This window comes from Serinus canaria, chromosome 1A (assembly GCF_022539315.1).
Source record: "Serinus canaria isolate serCan28SL12 chromosome 1A, serCan2020, whole genome shotgun sequence".
Classification (NCBI taxonomy): domain Eukaryota; kingdom Metazoa; phylum Chordata; class Aves; order Passeriformes; family Fringillidae; genus Serinus; species Serinus canaria.
Genome location: NC_066314.1, coordinates 46,996,019 through 47,017,113, shown reverse-complemented (window position 1 = coordinate 47,017,113; position 21,095 = coordinate 46,996,019).

Here is a 21,095-nt window from a genome sequence, read left to right as displayed (position 1 = left end):
GTGTGTGCAAACTTGCCTATGTACATTTGTGCATGCACATATGCACACACACTACTAAGTTATGCCTGAAAAAAGGGGAATTCACAGACTTCATTACACTTCGGTGGTTTGCTGTGTATTTCAAGGACTTCATGCTCCAGGAGTAGAAGAATGTTGCATTTCAAAACATGTGGTTCCTTGCCTAGCTGTAAAGTAGATGATTTAAGAGAAAAAGGAAAAAAAAAAGTTTTACTCTGATCTCACAGGAACATGTGTGCAAACAACTGTCTTCTAAAATGGACTAGGTCCTTTGTGGAAAGTACTGCTTCCCCTTCCCCACCTCATCCATTGCCTTCATCTCTCAAGCCAGAAGAAAATATTTGCATTTCCACATTTTTTCTTACAGTTGAAAGTATCATTTTCACACCTTATTTATAATTTTTGAATCTTGGCAGACCTGGCTGTGGCTCTGGAAGGCCACTCCAACAAAGGGAAAGTCAGTGCTCTACCTCTCTTCCCCATTTCCTTGCACTCTCTCCCTGGTTTCCTCAGAAAAGACTCTAGGGAAGGGGTTCAATTTTTTAACTGCAACTGCAAGAATAAGACTAACAAATAAAAGAAAGTAGAAACCCTCAAGAATTTAAGGAATCGGGAAACCATTTTGCATTACAACTGAATATGGATTATTTTTTAACAGACATGTACTACAGGACATTTTTGAAACGGGACTTGGAAAAAATCTGTCTAATGCAATATGTCTCATTTAGGATCAGCATCAACAGTCCTGATTTTGGCTGTTCTCATCTGTCTCCTACTCCTGGTCAATGGCATTTGTTTTTTTTTTTCCATGGGATTTTGAGTGGGAAAGTCTTTCTTTGCCATTTATCCATACACAAAGATCTCAAAGTGAATATGTGGCTTAGCAAAAGATTTTATGTGTACATATTTGTTCCAGTGGATTGAGTGGCAAGATAGGTCTTTAGATATTTATATATTTAAAAATTCACCTCTGCAGTCTTGGAATGAAAACTTAAGTATTACGATATCTCTGAAAATGAGCCAGAGAAAACCAGGCAAGGGGAGTGCTCACTTTCAGTCGAGCTCAGGATGCTGGAATGATGCCATGAATAGTGGAGCTGAGAGATGGATGCATTTCTGAAGAGGTGGTGACAGGGAAAAGAGCTGGAGTCAGTTTAAGGGAATTTGACGGTTTTGGTGTAGTTAATTGATTTTTTTCCCCTGTTTTTTAAAGAGTTAGTATGGACATAATACACTGCAGACTGTCAATATTTACCTTTTTGCTTTAATCAGTCATATAAAAGAAATGTGAATTTAAAAAAGAATTTATTGTTGTGTATAATGAAAAGCCTGGGAACAGACTGAGGGGTACTCAGATAATACATAATCTTCCTACTCTGCTTCTGACAGTGCCTGTTACTGAGCAGCGATATTCTTCTGATGCTATGGCAAAGAAAGGAAACATGCCATTAGAAGAAGAAATGGCCATTAGAAGCAAAATCAGGCGATGTGGGAGGACTACAGAGATGTTCTTCACTGAATTGCAGTTGAAGCTGGCTAGTACTGACGGGAACAACAATAAAAGCTTAAAAAAAAACATTAATAGCAAAAGGCAGACCAGAAATAGCGTTGGTCAGTTACTTGATGAGGACAGTTACTTCCCAAACAGAGACATAAACTAGGTGGAGATGTTTAATGATTTCTTTGTCAGGGACTTCTACCCTGAAGATGGGCTAAAATTGAGTAAGTGTGGTGGTTTAAAACCAGTTGGGAATTAAAGTTCAAATAAGCCACTCCCCTTTTCCTGCCGCTCCCTGTTTTGAAAGGACAAATGCAACCCCTTGGATTGAGATAACAAGCTACTGAAACAAACAGTAATGGGATGATGATAGGAATGGTAACAGCAGCAATTAACACAGGTATACAAAAAGAGAGGGTGATTTACACATTCAAAGGTGCTCATCACCTTGGCTCAGTTCCACATGGCCTCCTGAGACAAAAACAAGATGGTGGATGACACCATCACCAGCACCATGTGGTCTCCTGAGAAAAAGGGGAAAATGGCAGCTGTTACTGTAGCCTGGCATTCTGCTCCTCTGAGCTCAAGAGAACAAAAAACAATTGTGGAAAAATGCCCCAATTTGAATGATGCTGAACCTGAACCATAGTGCCCTGCCCAGGCTGACGGCTTCTGAACTGCACTGCTCCTCAGTGCAGCTGCATTCCGCGGTATTCGGCCAGGCTTGACGGTGTTCCCCACTTTGACCTGAATTTCTCCTGAGGGACAGGAAGGGACAGGCAGCATGGACACTGGCAGAGTCCATAGTGCTGGTTGCTGGCAGGCTCTCTGAGGAAGGAATGGAACAAAATGGCACACTCACAGTGTATGTTCATCTTTCTCTTCCCCCCAGATCCATGGTCCCCAAACCCGTGGCCCCCAGTGATGATTTCAGGATACAGAACAGCAACCTAGCCGTTCCCACACAGTGCTAGGCTCTGCCCCCTTCCCAACACCCGCAAGTAAAACTAGGACAATCAGGAATGTCAGTCTTTCAGTTATAAGAAAGTAGCCAGTTGGAATATTTTTTATGTAGAAGGCAAAGGGAAAATTGAATCAACATAAAAGATAAGTGAAAAATCATATTAGAGAATATAGAATGAAGAAGAAATGTAATAAAACCTGAAACAATTCTGTTCCAACATTTTCACTCAGAAAGCAAAGCAAGCGTTCAGCAACTGTATTTTTTTAAGAGTATGCCCATGTTTTTTCTGAGTGGAGAATATATATTCTCAGAAAATACAATTTACCTGTACATCCAAAACAATCAAATAGTTTTTTAATTGTCCTGGATTGTCTTATGATAATTCTTTAAATTTTTCAGCCCATTAAGCTCACTCAGATCTCCTACCCTGATGTAAGAATGGCATTTTTAAACATGTGTTGTTTTTTCCATACTTTGTCATAACTGAATACTTTTCCTTTAGCAAACAAACGTTCTGCTATGGAAATTTTACAGGGAAGAAATTCTCCTAGAAGAAGCTTCCCTTCTTTTAAAAAATGGTTTAGACTGTCACTGCACTGCTATTTTTATCTGGCAGAAGTACGGGTTGCTGTTGAAAGGAGCAGGCTGGCTTTCCTTCTCCTGCTGTCTTCTGCCACTTCTTCCCACGACTTACCATGTGCCACTCATACGCCTGTGGCTATGTGATCTTGCTTGAGGGTGTCACTCCAGTTGAAAGCTCATTTTTCTTTTGCTGGCCTAGTTTTCCTGACTGTGAGGAGTGCAAACAGCAATGCCAACCCAAGGGCAGCAACAGGAAATAGTGTCTGGAGATAAGTGGGGAGATGAACAGTATTATTCTTTGATGTTTGTTTAATGGTCAGTTTAAGCTCAACAGGAATTGGAGAAGTCATTATTTGCTAATTTTACGAAGCATTGATAAGTTGATTGAAAACTGATTTTCAGTTGAATTAATTAATTTGGTTTTTGTACTCACACACCTTTTGTTTTTCAGTAGAAGACAAATTGGCTGAGAACCACACAATTTCAGTTTGGATAAACAAATAAATTGATATAAGTGTTGGGTATACAATCTTGGCAAGCCTCTAAGGATCTGTTGTGATTTAGGAATGGAAGCCCCAATTCAGTGTTTCCAACAAAACTTTACAAACCACGCACCACTCTCATGCCCCCCCACTTTTCCCCGCCCCCTCTCTCCTGTGACACAATGAAGAGGAGAATTGGAGGCACAAAAGTCAAAGAACCAGGGTTGAAATAAGAACAATTTACTGGAAACAGCAATGAGATAGGAAAAGGAACAGTAACAGGACTGTTACTGTTAAAGTTCAAATAAAAAACCTCCTAACAGTAGAGAACAATGGATGGCTATCCCCACCACATTTTCTCGATTGGGAGGAGCTCCTTTTCCCTGTAAGAAAATCCCTTCTATTAGCCCTGGCAGTGACAGAATAACCTCTGTGTCCTAGCCATGCCTCCTCTTTGTTGTTGTAAAAAATAATCCCGTCCTGGCTGGAACCAGGACAGGATCTAATGGAGATACAGGTAGGCTATGCTTGCAAGCTTCAGAAGTGTCTTGGACTGCTCTAGAGATTCATAGGACCTTAAGCTTTGGCAGAGACTGAGAGAGTTAGCCACGGCTTTAGGTCAGAGTGGTCTCATATGAAGCTGCAGGAGATTTCTTGCTACTAAGTGCACCTCTGCAATTTTGGTTCTGTGTATTTGCCAAAGTTTTAGTTAATATATCCATAGCAGATGTACAGTTAAGTTAGTAAGAAACTATGAAATGTACTAGTATATGAAGAATAATAATTTGAAACCAGTACTCAAAAAAGAAAGACTGCAAGTTTAAAATTCACATGTGTAAATGTATGTAAAAATTTTTTGTAAAAATTCATGTGTGAATTTGCCTTTTTTCTTTATCCCTATGCTTTATTTAATCTTGGTTTGGTAATTCCATAACATCTGCCATGATTACAGAAATTAGCACAGGATTTAAAGTGGAACAGGAGTTTGAATCCCTGTGTGAAACTCTGATAATACTTCTGGAAACAGAGGTTTAGAGAATAGCAAGAATTTTCTTGGGATCTTTCTGCATCATCTCTTTTTACGTCCGTGTCGTTCTGAAATGTCTTGAAATACTTCAAAATCCTCAAGATGGTCAGTGAAATGTTGTCCGAAAAATACACACAGAAGCAGACAGTGCTACTAAACCATTTTTTCAGCACTATATTTCAAGAGCAAGAAACATAAAATTTTATTCATTAATCTAACTTTGTTACAAAAAAGGTGGATTAAAAATGTAGGAGTGAATATTGGAAAAAGAGAGGGTCTAATTTACTGAGTTTCTTCTGATAAGCTTTCCTGGAGAAGTGTTAAGTTATATTCAGGAAGCTTGGAAGCAGAATAGATTGATCAGGTGGTGCAAAATAATCTGCAAGACAGCTGAGAGTTGAAAGGGAATGGAAACTGAGATGCAGGAGAGATGAGAAGGTGAATGAACAGGAGGTAAGGAATTATAAAAATCGAGTCTGAAAATTTCTCTTGGCAAGTGATGAAGCCTGCAGATCTCTGACAAAGGATGCTTGCTGAGAGCTGAATACACTTGCTGGTTGCTGGCAGCACCAGAAAGCGTCCTGGCACGCTCCCGAGCAGCTGCTTACATAGGAGTTGTAATGTTGGTCCTATACTTTCCTACAGCACAGTGTGACTTTTAGAAAAAGAGAACAACTTCTAAATCTGGATAGAATGGGAATTTTCTATTAAACCAAAATAAGTTATTGGAAAGTGATTGTGCTTTCCTGTCCTAAAATTGGCATATCACTCCCTTTTCTTGACCTTGATGAAAATAAAATAACCTTTTTGCTTGCATGTTCTTATACATTCATGAAGTCCTCCTGTGAGCTTGAGTTGTTTATGTTGAGTCGTTCAAATCAGAGTTTATGTTTCACTTGTTTTTCAGGCAATTGGCTTAAGGGCTTTGCATTACTCAGACAAATACATTCTATGTGTTGACTTTTCATGCTCCATGACATTTCTTTCATGTTAATTTTGTAACATGGTTACAAAGACAGGATTGACATTCCAAAGCTAGAATGACAGCTAGGAAGACTGCAGTATCCCAAAGTCTACCACTCGGTTAATAAAGAGAGAGAATCATTACACATGCAATCCTGATGAAGCCAGTGCAGCTTGTAGTTGGCAAGTGTGACCATTGGCTTAAGTAACCCAGAACTGGCCCAGCGAAGTAAACCAGAAACAAAAGCTGCTCCTGTGTGATTTCAAAGCAGAATGGAAGGAGATGAAGAAGTTGAGGAGAGTATCTTTGTAAGGATTTAGAAAAGAGGCAGGAAAAACAAGTAGGGGAAAGAACTGAGAAAAAATATTGCAATCACAGGAAGAAAGGACTGAGGAACACCAAATTTAAGGAGCTGCATTTGCATGGATCTCTCTGCATTCTACCATCTCTGTCTGCTCAAGACTGCTGGGATATATGATAGTTAGGATTAGTGAGGTCTTGTTAACAATGGATAATGGATAACATTAATGGATAATGGATAATAATGGATATTGCTTTGTTTTGTATAGTTGTATCCTGTGTATCCAGTAAGGCTTGTCTGTTAGATGATGGAGTGTCTGTCTCCAACTGCTGTTTTACTGACTCTCCCCTGATTTACTGCTCTGGTAACCACAAGATGACAGACTGTGCTCTCTGTCTTTCCAAGTGCCTTGGTGAGCAGGGAGAGGTGGGAAGACATACAACAGAGTCTGCACCCAGACTTGCAACATCAAGTTGTTGACATCTTCAGTCTGAGAGTCAAGGGAGCACCTTAAGGGTGAGGTATTGATGTTTTTATGAGCAAGGCTGTAAATCAATTGCCCACCATGCTGATTTATGTTGCTCAGTGTGGGGGGAAGGGGAGGACTCATAATCTGTTATGTGGTTTTTGTCTTCCTCTTGCCTGTGCTGGACTTCAACTGGCAAAACAACTGGCAAAACAGGAAATGTTGGTAATTGTCCTCGTTACTTGTGACCAATGAAGGTGACACACTGACTACTGACTGTGTGGTGACTCTCTGTGATTTTATTGGATGAATCACATAATAATGTTTGCCATTTGTCTGCTTGAATTCAGGTAACTGCTTTTCTTCTCTGTAAGCAGAAGAATGTGCTTTGTACAAGGACTCCTTATGCTGCCTTCTGTGAAGATGAGTGGGAAACCCACACACTGAGGGCTGTTTGTTAGGTTGCCCTCTATGACAGTGCTTTTATTCACTTCTGTCTTCTTCATGAATTTTATGCTTGTGATTCTGCTTTAGAAAAATGAGAGCAAAAGTTGAGGTTAGAGCTTACTGTGAGATACTTGGAATAGCTCTTTGCCCTCACAACATCTTTTTAGTTCTTCTTGACTGTGGGAATCTGGGAATACTTCACAGCTCTTGGCTTCAGCTGTAAGTTAAAGTGGAAGAGAACACTTCCACTTTAACTTACAGCTGAAGGATGGCAAGACGGAAAAGAGAAGTAAGTGAGAGTTGAAAAAAAAGTAAAATGTAAAACTCCATAATTCTCTGTACAGCAGAACAGTCACGGTTCTATCTGGAACAGCCAGTAGGAAGCAAATATTTTTGTGTGTGATTTAAGGTTTGGTATGAGGGTGCATTCCTTTCCCTAAAGCTAAAAAAGAAAAGATTATACTAAAAAGGATGTGAGTTTGAAAAAATTCTATGATTTTGAAGACAGCATGGTTGTTCTTGTGGGGAATGATGTGACACAAGAATTTTGTATCTTGGTTTTGACATTATGAAAATGAAAATCCTTAGATGGAAGAAGTAGTGAGTTCTTCATGAGATACCTGTGACCAGGACTGATTAACAACTAATGATTGCAGTAACAAGTAAAAGGCAGTAGAAAGGTAGGAATAGGAAAAAAACAGCAAGATGTAGCATAACAACCTATTGGACTAGATATTATGTTTAAAAAAAGCTTTATCCAACAATACAGAGTTCTCTCATGGCCAGCACCTGTAGCATCTGACAAGTTTATCAATCAGGGGAAATAAATTTGTTTGTGGGATAGCTTGCTGTTATTTATAGCACAAATTGCTGAGACTTCAAGTGTTGCCACCTGTGTCCTCACCATCCTTTTTGGAAGCATCACAACAGGGGTGTTTTTCAGGCTCTATCCTCTCCTGCTAATGCAGTTTTGGTTGGCCCAGGTCACCTGAGATGAATTGTGCCCTTTTGAAAATACTTGAGTTTAAGCACTGCTTATTTGAATAACTGCAGAAATAATTGTGAGATTTGGGAGGCTGAAACTTTGTTCACCTGAGTGAAAAGTTGAAGGCCCCTGTGCTCCTGGGAATTCTGACCATATACATCTGCATTTATATTAACTCCGCAATATCTTCCTTTACTTGTATTACAAATGAAGAAGGCATACCATGCAAGATTTGAGTAACTTGAGGTATGTTCTCTTGTGTCTGTGTAAGTGGAACTAAGATGTTCTGAGGCAGGCACAAGCTTTTGGAAGAGGTTGCTTAATGGTGTTCTGTATTTGTCTGCTTACGAGACAGCTGTGGAACAACAATGAAAGGAAAGATGTGCAACTCCCCACGTAAGTGCTGGTGAAATGACTAGGAAAATGAAATATGTCCTTTTAAAAATTATGCTTATCATAATATATTTTAAGGACAGATATAAAAGGAACATATTTCTGACCTCGTGTTTCAGCAGACTGTAGAACTGCCCTCCAGACGTTTTTAAATCAAGCTCAATAATTTCCCCTTAAAATTTCAAAGTAATACTCATTCTTGACTTAAAGATTTCAGTGAGTGTCTCTAGAAACATTGTTTCTATGAATATTTTATCTGTTAGATTCTATTTTGCACTGTTTCATGTTAATTTAAGTTATGTTCAATATCAGCTTTCAGCATATCTGTAACTGCTTTTCTGTGAGACTAAAAGACACTTCCCTAAGAAAAAAATCTCACCACATAGAAATGTCAGTTGCTGTGAAACAGATTCTTACCATGCAGAGCTGCAAAATGTTTTCTTATAAAGCAAGAAATGATCTTACTAAAAAATAGTGAAGAAAGAAGAAGTTACAGTATAATTTAAATTGAAGAAATTACATGGCAGCTAGTCTGTAGTGGGCTTCTTTAAAAAAATACCATAAACAGCATACTATATTTTAATGAGTATGTAACTAAGAAATATTTTAAGTTTGAATAGCAGTATTAATATCACTTTAAGGAACAGGGTTACATGTACATGTGAGCAAAGGGCTGGCATTTTCTAATGTTCAAATAGCGAAGGCATTGACGTAGGATTACCTCATTGTTTTAAAGTGCTATTAAAATATCAGTGGGACACTAACCCTAGGGGGCATTATGTTTACCTTTTTAGTAAAAAGTAAAATAAAAAGTATTTCTATTTCCAGGAATAGAGAGAAGACAGTTTTTTTGTTTTTTTAAAATTAAGATTGTATTTTACTAAATTTTTTAAAAATTGCTTAGTTTCGTGTGCCACAGTGGCTCTCTTTCTGTTTGGGAAACACCAGTCTTATAAAACCAATGAAGAACCTTTGTAAAGTGGATAAAAGTTTAATTTTTTTTTTACTCGGCAGTTATGCTGTGTATGAAACGTACCTGAAGGAGCAAATCTGTGTTTTCACCAGTGTTATGGTAAAGGGCACTTCCCCAGTTTCTGTGTGAGAGAATATTTTTGTAAAAATTGTTGCTTTTTTATTTCTATGCAAATAAATCCAGCTAGTTTTAGAGCAACTGATGATTATTCAAACTATTTTATAAAAAAAAAAAAACCCAGGAGAGAAACCTGTTCTCACTTAAAAAAAAATCATTTGACCAATGTTCACAAACATTTGGGCTTTTCTGCAAAATAGTTCAGGCAATTAAAATAGTCTCTCTAAAAGAAAACACCCAATGGTATTTTGGCAGTATGGTCACTCCAAAAGTCTTTTCACCATTTAAAAATTTGTGGTGTGCTTCCAGGAGAACAGAAATGTGGAAGAAGAGTAGTTAGTGTCCCCTTTGTTGTTCTGCAGTTAATCCATTGTGGTGGGTTATGGGTTTTCTAGTTTTTGTGTTAAAACGGCTTTAATGCCTTTGATCAGGAAAAATCAGGTCTGTATAATATGTACTCTTGGGATATTTCTTTATAATTACAGCTTGAAGTACTCTCAGGTGTTGAGAATACCATTAGGAAATGTGTGAAGGGCTTTGGAATTAGAATGATGTCATAGCAATTGGGAAAGAACCCATCACTGGCTGCTTTGTTATGACGAGTTTTTGTGTCTTACATGGAGAAAAACAGTCACACATTACGAGCAATAAGGATTTCAGATTCTCAGGAAACAATGCAGGAGCCCAGCAATCTCTTTGCCAGAGATAACCATGTGATATTTAAAAAAAAAATTCCCCCAGTTAGTTTATGATTCCAAACACTGCAATTTATTAAGTGCAGGGTTATTTTACAAAATTTATGTGAGGGTGGACTATCCTATGTAGAGCAGTTTTTCTGTTTTGCAATTTGCAATTCTTCTGTTCTCATTCTCAGTGATTTAGTGAGTTTTCAATTTGTGTGTCCTAATCTACAGTGTAAGTTTCTTTTGCAAAGACTGCCTCGTGATTTATGCTTTTGCAGCAAATTACAGTTCGATAGAGTTCTGATTGGAATACTGGGTGCCTACCATGAGGAATAACCATATTTATTCTATATGTAACAGGAGTGTGTGACTGGCAGTTCTAGTCTTTGAAAGCTGGCCTGTGTTCAGGTAAGGAGAGTAGTAACTCTCTCTTTTCCAATACTTCCCTTTTTTTACCAGTCTACATTTGTACCACACACAAACAAGATCTGCACATCGACAGCAATTCAGGGAACGCTTCATCAGAACATTTTTGCGGCTGGGGTTTCAGCAGCAATGAAACAATGACTTCAAGGGGTCTGGCTCGGCAGCGAGAAGGGAGAGGTTGAGCCGTGCGATGCTTTACCAATGCTGCCATCTCTTGCCCTTCTTTGGTAATGCCAGCCCTGAAAATGCATGGAGAAACCGTCAGATCCTTAAAGGCAACCCCAGAACGCCTCCCTCCAAACCCTGGAGTCAACAAAAGACATCAACTTATTTTTTTTCACCTAAAACCTCTCAGTTTTTATATAAATAAACTCCTTAAACACACAGCTTCATTTACCTCAAATAAGGCTGCTTTCAGTATTTTATTTTTTAAAAACTTCATTGAATGGGTTCTACTAACTTTGAGGTTGTTTTGAGTAGCTGTCATTCAAATTAAAAAAAAAAAAAAAAACCAAAAAAACCCAGAAGAAACAGAGAACTCAAAATCGACAGAAAAATCAAAACAACAGATCTATCCAGCAGTACTGTGTGCTTCCTAAGCTCCTGAGAGGTTTCTCTTATTACTGGAAGCCATGATGGGACTACATCAGGAGTAGAGATGACAAAGTCTTTTTCTGTGCTCACACAAGTTGAAACCCCACTCTCTTTCATTAAGCGATGGCTGATTTGATGTTTTCATGAAATAGGGTCTTAGCTTGGTTTCCAGTGAGCCATGCAAAATGTTGATTCCAAATGATAATTCTGTGTGGATATTTTAATTATTTTATTTTTTTCTTTTTTTTTCTTTTCACTTTCTCTGTTCAGAAAGATACCAGTTTCCATACCTGAAATAAAATTAATGGGATAGTGTGGATTGCAATAGTCTTGTATTTTTCCACAGCTTAATGAAAAGGCCAGTCTGGTTTTTTTTTTTTTTTTTTTTTTTTTTTTTTTTTTTTTTTTTTTTTTTTTTTTTTTCCTCTCCAGTTTATCAGTGTTTTAAAATATGCAAGGTTAAGATTTTAGGTTAAAATGACAATTGTCTTTAAGCTAGTATATATGAAACCCACTGAAATCTGAAGGTATAACTTTGAAATTATTGAGATAGAATAATTCTGTAGAAACCTTCTGAAATTATTTCTGTGTTTTAAAAAAATAGCTGAGTTATGTTTTGATCTGTCATAAAAATTAATATGGTTAGATATTAACTTGAATGGAAGATAGCATTTCTCAACAGATCCAAGCTCTGCTGTCAGATGGAAATGAACTTATTTCTAAATATACTCCCTCTTGGACAGCTGGTATGATATAGTCCCTGTCTTGGCAAATGCACTTGGTAGGTAAAGATAATTATGCCTGTCTGACTAGTTCCACAAATTCTTGTTTAAATCCTTTTAAAACACTCACAAAAAAGTAGTAAGCAAATGCAAGTTTAATTTGTATATTTTCTGATTTGCCTCTAATTTTTACAATATAAGGTGGTACATTTCCAATGAGAACACTTTGGGTTTTTTTTTTTGAGAACTGGTCTGAGATTTGCAGTACTGCTGAGAAGCGATGTTATAGAATACTGGTTTGAACTGGAAGAGAACTGATGGTTCAGAAATACTTGAATTTGTAATACAATTTCATATCAAGTTTCTCAGAAAACCTCACTGTAATGTTATTCTGTAACTTTGCCACTTGGGCATTTTAGTGGTAGGGGAAGACAACTGTATTGGTTTATTTTCACTTTTTTTATTAGTGTTTTTCCTTGACTCCTTCTGGTTGTGGTGCTCTTGGCTAGGTAATTTATGGCCTAATAACAAGCTCAGATGACTGTCCTGGTTGCCAGAGGTCTGACAGTCAGATCTGAGAAGTGTTTTAAAGACACATTTGGTTTGAAATTGCTTTTCTGATCTTCCCCAAATGAAACCCTGCTGCTACACACATTATTTTTGGATTGGGAGAAGCTGCAGTGCAGCAGGGATGGTGTGTGTTTATAAAGACACCTGAAAAACAAAGCTTTTTGGAAGCTGAAGTTTGCTGGGGAGATGAGAATTGGGCCAATTCCATTTGGAGAAGAGGTGGAGTTTTCACAGACTGGGATGGGTGGTAGAGTAACACTGCTGAGGCCATGGCTAACATTTGCATTTGTGCAATCTGAAGTAGGGACCCTTCCCTGTCTCCCCTGATTCTCTGAATGCACATGCTGTAACCCTGGGCATGCTGCTGTCCTGAGGGCTGCTGCAGAGGAGCATCCTGTGTCCTCCTGTGATCCTACAGAGATGCCCAGCTCTGTGCTGTTTTGTGTGGTAGAGCGCCTTACTCAGCAGGTCCCAGTGGCCATGTGGCTTCTGCATCACCATGCTCTGGGAACAGGGTCATGGTGGCATTGATTGGGGGCTCTTCAGAAATGAAACACATTTTCTTTGACTGGTTAGTTTGAAAGAGAGTGAGGAGAGTAAACAAAGAGTTTGTCTATGTGTGAGATACAGCAAATAGAATCAAGGCCCTGGTGGTTTCATGAAATCTTGTGGTGTGATAAAATGATAAGTTTTCTAGGGAGCTCTAGAGGGATTCCTGGTAGCTTTTTGTTCCTTTTCTGATTGCTGCTGCTTTCAAACAGCAGCTCCTCTCTTACTTTCTTTGACTTAAGTGTGGAACTTAGAGAAGCTCCCATCCAGTTCCTCAGCTGATCTTTGCGGCTATCTCTGCAGAATTTACCAACCAAACCTGTTTTGCCTTTCTCAGCTGGTTGCACTGTAGACTTCCAATCTCTCAGCTGCTTTTATACTGAGGAAGGGCATGATGTGTTTGCAACAAGCTTGTGTGAACTGGTGATGACCTCTTGGTAGCAGCATTTTAGCTGTCTCCTCTTCCCATTAGCTATTCTCTTTGTAAAAAGCAACTGTATTTCAGCTCTGTGTCTTGTAATTTTCTTTCTTGTTCTAGATCTGCCGGCTCATCTTCTTTGCTGACCACCAAACCTTGTCCCTTCATCTGCATTCTGTCTTCCCAATCACATGTGTCACACAAATCCTATTTTTTCTTTTTTAAACATCTCATTATCCTTCTGTTCTTTTTTTGGAGTGCCTCATCCTTTCTCCACTTGGAGAATATCTGGTTCCATCTAAAGAGCACAGTGTGACTTCCTTTCCAGTATTCAGAGCATGCCTTTTGTTGATTTTTGATCTGGACCCTCACCCCAGAAATAAGGATAAACTCTTCCATCACTTTTGGAGCCCTCCAGAATCTGAGTTTCAGATTCCAGTAAAATAGGAGTTTTTATCTTTCTGAGGTTATGGTTGTGATGTCTTCAAGCTGAATTATCTGCTCCCAGGCTGAATTTTCTCATCTTTTGTAAACATAACTGATGTCATCAAGATAACTTCTACAATAGAAGTTGCTTGGTGAGGAAAAGAACTTTGTGTTTCAAGCATTAAATAAGATTGCATCACACAAAGGAAGGGGATGGTCCCAGTAGCAAATGGCTTAAGGGAAGATTGACCCTTTAATGCCAAGTGTGTTCAGAACAAGCTACAGACAAGTTAGTTCTCAGCTTGTGCTGAGAGCTGGGCTGGGCCCTGCAGTGGCAAACAAAGTGAGTAAAGCAAAGACCTCTTTCCTCAGGGAATCGTCGTGTGTGTCTACGTGATGTATTGTGAAAAATGTGTATTTTATGGTTGGCTTTTCTCAAATATTAAAATGAATATTATATGTGTCATGTTAGAAAGTTATGCTGTGTTAATTTTCTTAAGTAGTGTGTTAAATATAGTTTTAGGTTATAACATAATGTTAAGATAAAAACTATGCTGTGTAAGATACTTTTTTTAAAGAAAGGAATGAGGTACTTGCACCGAGATAGCAGCCACAGGACACTTAAATCTTTCAGAGAAAGAGAATTTATTTCTCCATTATCAGAAGAAACAAACTTCCTGCCTCGCCAAGCCATGAAGATGCCATCAGGATTAAGAGGAAGAAGTTGACACTGACCAGACAAAATCTTTTGTTTGAATGGAATTTATGCATAATGTATGAGGTGTATGAATATGCAACGGGCTATTGCTTTTAAGGGTTAATCCTCTGTTAATGTGTGCCGTTTTTTGGGCTTATTTTGCCCAGAAAGAGGGACCCAGACTGCCCGTAACACTGGTTTTGTTGTCTTGTGTTGTCCTAATCCTTATTGTCCAAATTTTTATTACTCTAATTATATTACTGTTTTTATAACCATTTTATTACTAATAAACTTTTAAAATTTTAAAAACAAGTGATTGGCATTTTTCACATGTATTATGAGCCAGTATGAGCTTGTGATACCAGAAATATGTTGCATAATCATACCTGTAGTAAGTTGGTCTCTGAACATGTATGTATTCAGTATGGCAGAATGTTTGCTGATTGGAAACAATGCTGTCAGCCTAAATGTAAAGAAATCGTGTGCCAGGCTTCCTCTCCAAAATGTGATTTAAAATTACAAGACCAAACCACTACCAATAACAAATGAAGGCAATACATTTTTGATTCTATTTGCTATGTAGTGTTGGAATATTTGTTGTCTGCTTGCAAGTATGCAAAGTTGTATTAAATCTCAGATTCTAGGGTAGTTAGTTGATTACAGCCTGGGCAATACTGGCTAATACTCATCAAATACCACAAGTTTTGCTGAGTGTGGCTACTCTGGGTTGTGTAACTGGGGAGATTCACACCTGTGTGCCGTGAGGAACCTGAATTTGAATGCCAGGGTGAGACGTGTGCATGTTATATATTGAGTAGAAGTGGGTTTAGAGAATGTGCAAGATGTCTGAGGATGTGGACAGGCTTTTTTGTTTATAGGTAAGGTAGTTTAGAACTGAGCATCCCCAGCGGCTCAGTTTCCATCAATGCTAGAGATTTCAGTCTCTCCAGCTGAGCTAGTGCAGTTGGAAGGATACTACAGTACGCTGTCAGATCGTTATCCCCCAGCACCTTGAGCTCAGATAATGGGCTTTGAAGAACAATTGGTGAGGAATACTTGCACCTTTTGTCCTCCTGGCAGTGGAGGTGAGGATCCTACTGATAGGTATGAGGAGATTGGGGGTGACATGCATCTAAGGAATGCTAATGTCTTAAATCACTTCCAGTTTTCTGTAGAATAAACATCTGTCTAACCCAAGGCAAAGCTGGAAAGGTGCGAGTAACATGGCTTGATATTACAGACACTGAAACTTTACTGCCTCAGAGGGGCTTTATGCTTTCTCAAGAGAAATTGCAGTAATGTGTGGTGCAGGAAGGAGTGTGTGTGACAAGCAGAAGATCAGGTGTCTTCTCACTGAAGTTTGTTTGCCATCTAGACTGAGGCTGAGCCACTGAAACTGTTTTGGGTTTTATTTCAGCATTAGGAAGGGCTATGTCAACTGCATAGTGATATGTCATCTTCTGCTCCATCACTACTCTGCATCTATCCATGATTAAATCCACATGGAGCTGTCTCATCCCTGTCCAGCTGCTGCTAATGCTTTGATTTTGATGCCCTGTGTTTGGAATCAGATCCTAATCCACATCAGAAAGCAAGCAAATGCCAGGAGCTGGAGTGCAGTTAATTTATTAAGATAGGCTGACTGGGTGTTTGCTCCATTTCTGACATTTTTGTGAGGCTTGTCATGGGGATATTACTGCTCAGCAAAAGTGCAATATAATGCAGATCTAAGGATCATCTGTTTTATATTCATGGTAATTTTAACTAGTACTTGCCTGCCTGATCACAACTGCTCCTGAGCATGTGTGGGGTTATGTACTCGCCCATTCTGTCTGTCCTGTCCCTGTCCTTCTGTCAGTGAACCAGCAAAATGGCTTTTGTGTTGGTCTCTCTGCCAGTCTCCAGGAGTTCTCAAACTAGGTCCCTTGGCTGAGATGGAAAGAAAGAAAAAGTGCTTTTCTCTGACCCTGTGTGGTAAAATTTGGAAAGCTACAGGAGAGATATGGAAGAGTGAAGTCTAAAAGCAGCTGAAAACAGCTGGGTAGAAAATAAATCACCATGGTAAGAAAAACATTGCTTTCAAGATGACAAAGAAATGGAAGTTCTCTGTTCACGTCCATTACTATCGGACAGAAAACCATGTGGTGCAGGAGGTTTGCATAAGTTTGTCATGTGAGATGAAGACTGTTCAAATCTTTAATCCTTGCAAGGAAAGAGAAAAAAATGTTCCTGGGTATGTGTTTTTGCCATTTCTACCCAACTTTTCCTCGTCTTCACTGCTGGGAATGTGTGTCCTGGAAAAATTAAGTCTGAAATGAACATTTTCCCTTTTACCTGTTATTTGCACTCAGATACGGATTTTGCTTCTAAATAATGTTACTGTTCAGCATTCAGGCAAATTCTCAGGAGGAACTGGTAATAATTTTGTCATAGCCCAGATGTGACTGTGAGCATTCCCTAACATGCAGCAATGCGAAATTGCCTATATGTGATGGGAAGGAGGGCTGATTTTTCAGGGTGGCGGATGAGGAGTGTTCTTCTGTCCCAGCCCACCGGCACCACTCTGATGAGCCCATCAGAGCACTGAAGATGTGTACAATGAATGCTAAGCACATCGTGCAAATAAGCACAATAATAATAATAATGTTGAAGATAGGAAATGAATAATTTCTCTAAATGAAGCTTGGGCAGGAATTCAGAGAGAAAGTATGTAATTAAACCAAGCTGGAACTTGATCAAAATACTGAAATGGTACTAGGAAAAAAAGAGAAAAGTTATTTAATGACTATTAGCAGGAAGAACCTTGAGTTTCTACTTCATCCGGAAAGAAGACAACTGCTGCCAGCGCCAGAAAAAATTGAATTCCCAAGAGAATGTCCCTCCTTCTCCCAAGTGATTTTCCCATGGAGAATTTCTGTCTTGGGCTGCCAGGATAATACTCACCAGTTCTGGAGGTGGGGCAGATATCTGTGCAGGAGAGAGACTTTGGGGTTTGGCCCTGGGAGGACAGTGAGATAGCTGGTGGCTGAGCTGAGCATGGCCAGTGCTGGTCCTGTCTGAGGTGGCAGGCAGTGGCAGGTTGTCATGGGCTGATGATGGCTGGATGCTGGCCACCCATGGAAGCGGCTCACCCCTTCCCTTCTGCAGCTGGACAGAGGAGAGGAAATATAACAAAGGGTTCTTGGGTTGAGATAAGGACAGGAGAGATCACTCATCAAGTATCATCACAGGCAAAACAGGCTCAACTTAGAGATATGAAGTGAATTTATTACTAATGAAATCAGAGCAGGGTAGTGAGAAGTAAAAAAAGCCCTTAAAAGCACATTTTCCCCCACCCCTCCCTCCTTCCCAGCTCTACCTCCTACTCCAGTGGTGCAAGGAGACAGGGAATCAGGGTTATGGTCAGCTGATCATCTGTGGCTTCTCCTGCTGCTCAGGGAGAGGAGTCCTTCCCCTGCTGCACTGTGGGGTCCCTCCCATGGAAGACAGTTCTCCATGAACTTCTGTGATACGAGTCCATCTCGTGATCCCTGAGAACTGCTCCCTGAGAACTGCTGCAACACAAGTCCATCCGAAAAGCAGCAGTCCTCCTCAAACCACTGCAGCGGGGGTCACTATTCCATGGGGTTCAGTCCTTCACAGAAAGGCTGCTCCAGCCTGAGAGGAGGGCCCCTCTCTCCACGAGTGTCCCATGGGCTCGCAGCCACCTCTCAGCCATCCACCTGCTCTAGCGTGGGGCTTCTCCACGGGCTGCCAGTGGATCTCTGCATTCCCATGGATCTCTGTGGGCTCCAGGGGCACGGCTGCCTCACCATGTCTTCACCATGGCCTGCAGAGGAATCCCAGCTCTGGTGCTAGGAGCACCTCTCCCCCTCCTTCACTGGCCTTGGTGTCTGCAGAGTTGTTCTCACATGTTCTCACTCCAGTTAAAGCTACGCAACCACTTTTTGTTTATCTTTGTTCTTAAATGTGTTATCACAGAGGCTTTACCACCATAATTGGCCCAGCCTTGACCAGCATGCCCATCTTTAGAGCTGTCAGGGATTGGCTCTGCTGGACATAGAAGGAGCTTCTGGCAGCTTCTCATAGAATCCACCCTGTAGCCCCCTGCTACCAAAACGAGGTGATGCAAAACCAATAGACAGGTTTAAATAGCTGGTCCTGCTGAAGTGGATGAAATGACTGGTTACACAGTCCTGTGCCCATCTGAACTCTGACCAGACCAATCTTTTCTTAACTTGGACTCTCCAGTACAAACAGTCCTGTGACAATCTGTGGAAGAAGGGTAAGCAGCAAGGATCTTCCCTCTATCGCAAACCACAGAAGCCCATTTGCTACTGTGAGATAAAAACTCAGAGCTGCTGCTGCCTTTACTGGTTGGTGATTGCTCCCTCTTCTGCTCCCATGGCTAGAGGACATCATAAATTACCAAGAGAGCCCTCCCCTTAGCTGGGTGAGGGCTGAACTTTGCTTGTGTATTTGAGCTCAGTGCATAATTAACCTGGCACAATTCACTGAGGCAGAGTTCACTGTAAATCCTTACACAGTGAATGAATTGTAATCAATACATTTTGGAGACGACTGAAAGGCAATTTGAAGACTAAATAAAGCAGGATGTTGAAATTTCATAGAGTAAGTATTTTGAAAGGATTTGAGGCAAAAGGAGAAGTGTGATTTGGCTGTGTATGCTAATAGGATGGTCAAGCAGTACCTGCCTGCATGGGCTCATGGGGAGAAGGAAGGATTGAGCCTTCATTCCTGCAGTGGAGACAAAGGAGGTGGAATGGCATTGCCAGACAGGTCATGGACCCATGACATAGCTCAGTAGTTCTTGAGCCCATATTTTCACCCAATTTTCGTAAAAAGGACACATTGCTTGAGGCAGGGGTTTATCCCACAACTGTCTTGCTGCTCATTTGACTCTACTAAAGCCAGAATGTCACTTAGCTGTGCTCTGGCTATCGGGGATGGTTTTACAGCCCCAGGCATGTCGGTGTCTGTGTGAGACACAAGGAACAAGGAAGAGTTTGCAGAGAAAGGCATCATTGAATGCCACAAAGCTTCAAGGTCAGTAATCTTACAGGAGCTTCTAGCAGCTGGCACTCTGCCCTTGGCTCCCAGGTGGTGGTGGTCCAAGGCTCTGTGCCTCCCTTTGTCTGTGCTAAGACTCAGAGAAATTAAAGCAGCAGGAGCAGAACTGCTCAGGCTGGGACAACTGATGAAATGGCACCTCAGAACATGCCAGTACTTAGGAATCCTAGGATTGGAGGAGAGGGAGTTTACTGTGATGGCTTTCATAAGCTGCTCTATCATTTAGGCCTGGTTGAACGTGTGATCATTGGGCTGTAGCCTTCTCCTAAGTTCCTGGGAGGAAATCTACAGAGTGAGCCGTGCTTGGCTCCCTGCCATGCTTGCGTGATGCTGGCTGCACTGGGGACTTGCTGTGCTTAAGGTGCTATGAATTGGATCCAAGCATGATTTAAGGCAATTTTCTTGTAATTCACAGTCAAGCAATGGAATAGATCTGTCTTCTGAGAATCAAAAGTATTAATAACTCCCTTAGACACAATTTGGAAGCAAATGAATATCTACATTTTTTTGCTGAATTTCAGAGTGTTATTTTACTGTACAGAGATGAGTTCCATTAGCAGAATGCATGAATTAAAACAAAGCAGCTTTATTTGCATTTTGGTAAACTGTTCTTGAGACAAGAAAGCTCATCTAGTTGTGAATATGTGGCAACGAAGATTATAAATGGTGCAATGGGGCTTAATCTTTAGGTTTTATATTTCTGCAAAATGGCACTCATACAGAAACATTTCCTTACCTACAGCTGAAATTTGTCACCATGGTAACCTTCTGTGTTTGGAGGGGTGGGATGCTCTAGGCAAATATGCAGCTACAACCTCAGAAATTGTTACCCAAACTGAGTTTCATTTCTCCTCTCCTTCTTTAACATCTGTGAGGTTCTTACACACTGGACACAGCTCACGTAACCAGATCAGAGAGAGGCTGTATGAATTTAAACTCTTTTCTTTTTTTGGAAAGGAGCAGTGTTTGGGGCAATTTCCTCCCTTATTCAACTGGCTCCATCGTTCTCTGGTTGCAGCTCCAAACCAGTTTGGCTCTCCAGGTGTTGCTGGACCATGCTCTGCTCCGTTACCTGAAGTGTCACACACTGTTGCTGGGAAAAGCAGAAATCCTGAATGGAGGCCACAGCAGCTCAGTAGGGGGGAGCATACTGTTAATTTGCTGGCCTCAATTTGCACACAGCTCTATTTTGTTTTGTTTGACATGTTCTGAGAGCAACTTCAGACCTTAATTTTTTTTTTAAGTTTATTTTTATTTATTCTGAAGAGTCAAAACCCCATTCACACAAATGTGATCAGGATTTCTGAAATTAAAATTATTAAAGCTGTGCAGAACCCTTGCCCACAATATTGTATCAATGCAATAATATTTGAAGAACATGTCAGCATCTTGATAATTTAACTTCTGACTTTTATTTCCCATTTATATGTCAAACTTCTTTGCGCTGCTTGCCCATGTTCTATTTTTGGGTTGTAGGAAAATGGAGGAGTTTATGATTAAAGCTCTGGACAAAGGCTGTGCAAAAGCTCTGGACAAAGACTGAAGTTGCTATTAGTGAACTCGTGACTGCCACTAACTCTTGCTATAACCATGGCTGAGTCATTCCATGTCCTTCTGGCTTAGGTCCTCATCTGTAGACAATACCTTCTTTCTTCTTCCCCTTCTGCGTGTTGTGTGGGCATCCAGTATGGCAAGAGCTGGT